This window comes from Mobula hypostoma, chromosome 7 (genome assembly GCF_963921235.1).
Source record: "Mobula hypostoma chromosome 7, sMobHyp1.1, whole genome shotgun sequence".
Lineage (NCBI taxonomy): Eukaryota > Metazoa > Chordata > Chondrichthyes > Myliobatiformes > Myliobatidae > Mobula > Mobula hypostoma.
The window spans coordinates 115,226,330-115,230,024 of NC_086103.1; the positions used below are offsets into that span (position 1 = coordinate 115,226,330).

The window sequence follows — 3,695 nt, forward strand, 5'->3', positions numbered from 1 at the left end:
TCATTATTCATTTGGAAGCATGTGGTGAACATATATGCAAATTACTTATTTAGTACCATAACAATGCTCTCAGTATTTATGTACAAGTTCTGATTTTTGTTCCTTCTTGGTACTATCCTTCTTTTACATTGGAAGCAAATCTTTCCTCATTAGTTCTTTTTACTTCTCATGTTAATTTTCACTTCCTTCCTATTCTTGATTCTGCCTCAAACATTGCATGACATATTTTTTGTCTCATTTTCCTCTTTTGACATGTAAGGACCTCTTGATGTATTTAATCTTCATCTGTCCCTCATAGGAAAGTGCTGTAACTCTACTTGTTACTTAAGGGCAGCCCATTTTCTGTTACAGTTTTGCCTGTTAAACTTTGGTTCCAGTTTACCTGGTCCAGATCGACTCTGATTCCATTGAAATAAGCCTTCCTCCAATTAAGTAATTCACTTTGGATTCATTCTCCTCTTCCCCAGGTAATAACTTGTATCTCTGCAGCAAATTCCACTACTAATTTTCCTCAGATAGTTCCCAGCAATAACACCACGATATATTCTAATAATTCCTCTGCACTTTCTAAAACCCTTCTTTGGCTTCCAGGATGGTGGTTAAATATTAAATTTTCTACTGAGAAAATAAAAGGGATTTTTTTCCTAAATGGGAAAAACAAAAGAAGGTTATTTGATGTGTGAGGAGAGTTTTTCTCTGTATCTAAGTCATTCTTTGTAAAAATGGTTTATTTACAATACTTACAAAATGTACATCAAATTGAAACATTGATATCTTTATCCAGTGAGTGAACTCCAGTCTACGTAGCACCCACTGGTCCAGGACATCTTCCAGAGAGCCAGTGGACACAACATGCTCTCTCTTCAGAGATACTCACAGACACGGACAACTTTCTGTAGTGATTCTTTGCAGTAACTGTGAATTGTCCCCTCATGCTTCCTAGCACCTCAACAAACTCCCTGATGATTTCCTGCAGCTCTGTATCATCCCCTGGTGACTCCTAATGGTTCTAAGCTCTCAGTCCACTGGGTCTTCTGATGATTCTGCATCAGCTCAACATCAACCCCTAGTGGACACCAGTACTAATCACAACTCCCACAAACATTTTCCCTTTCTGGTTAAGAAGCACCCTCGTGGCGATTCCCAGTACTGTACCAACTCCCAAGCCCACTAGCTTTCTTGTGTCCAGCATTGATTCCACAGCACCCCTGGGACCCTTACTCTGGATCCACAACGTTGTAATATCTTCTGGAATGGGTGACCTGTACAAGGAGGGCAAGTTGCACCTAAATTGGAAAGGAACCAATATCAGGCCGGATAGTTGAGATGGTTTAAACTGGTGATGCAAGGGATGTGACCAAAAATTACTGTGTAGCAGGATAGGAGTGAGAAGCATATCTCATCAATAGAGCAGGCAGATCAGACAGAGATGGGTAGAGGAACATAAGACAGCTGGAGGACTTAACTGCATTTACTCTTGCCAATAAGATGGATGAGCTCAGAGAGTGGATCAGCACATGTGATTATGATAATGTGGCAACCACAGTAATGTGCCTGAAGGAAGCAGAAATAGCAGCTCAGTGTTCCTGGGTACAGATGAATGGTGGGGAGGAGTGCGCTCCAAAATGGAAGGGAGTGTTACACTACTAATAAGGGAGAGCATTACAGGAGTACACCGGAGAATATCCTGGAGAGATCAGCAAATGAAGCTATACGGTTGAAAAGTTAGAAATAAGTAAGGGGTGATCATTTTGTAGAGATAGTGCAAATAGTCAATGGGGTTTGGAAGAACAAATAGAGAGATTAAATGGCAGTAAAATGTAAAAGTATGTGGATGATTTTAACTTTCTCAATATTGATTGAGATTACCTGATTCTAAGGCACCTAGATGGCATGTGATTTGTTGAATGCATCCAGGAAGGACTTTAAAGCAGTAGGTAGAGAATCTGACTAAGGAGAGAGGAATACTTGATTTTATTTCAGGGAGTGAGTATGGGGAAATAGTGTAAATGTCTGTGGAGGAAGTCTTGGCAAACAGTGACCATATTTCAGTAAATTCTAAGATATTCATAGAAAAGGATAAAATTGGAGGTAGAGCCTAGGTCCTAGATTGGGGGAGGGCTGATTTCAGTAGCATAAGGCCAGACTTGGTGAACATAGATTGGGAGCAGTCACTGAAGGGGCAAAAAAACATCTGATAAATGGGAGACATTTAAAAGAGAAATAGAAAGAGTTCAGAGACTGCATGTCCCTAGTAAGAAGCAAAGTGGCAATGTTCAAGAACAAAGGAAATTGAGGCTTTGATCAGATATGTATATCAGGTGTAGGTAATTGTTATTGACTGAGTCCTTTGAGGCTTATAGAGGATATAGCAGCTATCTTAACTAAGCAATTGGGGTGGGGGTGGGGGTGGGGGTGGGGGTGTGGGTGTGGGTGTGGGTGGGGTCAAAGGGGAACGGGAAATAACCCTGTCCAACAGAATTAAATAGAATTCTGTTATTCTTTCACTCATTACCCTCTTGCTTCTAATACATTTATATATTTCCCCCCAAAGCCTTTGATAAGTATATTATCAAAGAGGGTAGCTCAGAATCAAGTTCTGATTTTTTTCCCCAAAGCCTTTGATGAATATATTAGAAGCAAGAGGGTAACTAGGGGAAGAATAGGTCCCCTCAGGGTCCAAAAGGGAAGTATTTGTGTGGTGTCCTGAATGAAAACTTTGTGACACTATTTACCAGGCAGAAGGATGAGGAGTTAGGGGAAAAGTACGCTAATAGTTAGGAGCATATGTGTTCCATGAAAGAGAAACTGTTAGAGCTATTGACGGATATAAAAATGGGCAAATCCCTAGGGCCTGATGAAGTCTAACGCAGAGTGTTATTGGAAGCAAGGGAAGACGTTACAGGGGCTCTGGCAGAGATTTTTGCATCATCTTTAGCCACAGATAAGGTACCAGAGGACAGGAGGGTAGTTAACATTGTTTCAGTTTTCAAGTGAATGATAAGGATAGACCAGGAAATTACAGGCTAGTGAGCCATATGTCAATCGTAGGAAAACCGTGAAAAAAATACTTAGGGAAAGGATTTATGATCATTTGGAAAGACAAGTCCTGATTTGGGATAGAGCATGGTTTTGTGCATGGGAAATCCTGCCTGAGAAATTTAAGAGTTCTTTTGAGAAGATTATTAAGAAAATTGTGCTCACTTCAGCAGCATATATACTAAAATTGGAATGATACAGAGAAGATTAGCATGGTCCCTGCACAATGCTTTATAAGGCATTGGTGAGGCCTCACTTGGAGTATTGTGAGCAGCTTTGGGACACCTATTTAAGAAAGGAGCCATTGGAGAGGGTTCAGAGGAGGTTCATCAGAATGATACCAGGAATAAAAGGCTTATCGTATGATGAGCGATTGATGGCTCTGGGCCTTTACTTATTGGAATTTAGAAGAATGAGGAGGGATCTCATTGAAACTTATCGAATGTTGAAAGGTCTAGATAGAGTGGATGTGGAGAGGATGTTTCCTGTGATTGGGGAGTCTTGGACCACAGGGCACAGTCTCAGAATAGAGGGATGTCTATTTAGAACGATGATGAGAAGGAATTTCTTTAGCCAGAGGGTGGTGAATCTGTGGAATTCATTGCCACAGGTAGCTATGGAGGCCAGATCATTGGGAGAATTTAAGGCAGAAATTG

At 40.7% G+C, this 3,695-nt stretch overlaps 1 non-coding gene across 1 annotated transcript; it reads left to right on the top strand.

Moving 5' to 3' along the window:
- Positions 1–3,196: 3,196 nt before the first annotated feature.
- On the top strand, positions 3,197–3,303 carry LOC134349977 (U6 spliceosomal RNA). Its single transcript, XR_010018792.1, has one exon. It is a non-coding gene; the product is annotated as a U6 spliceosomal RNA (small nuclear RNA).
- Positions 3,304–3,695: the final 392 nt, after the last annotated feature.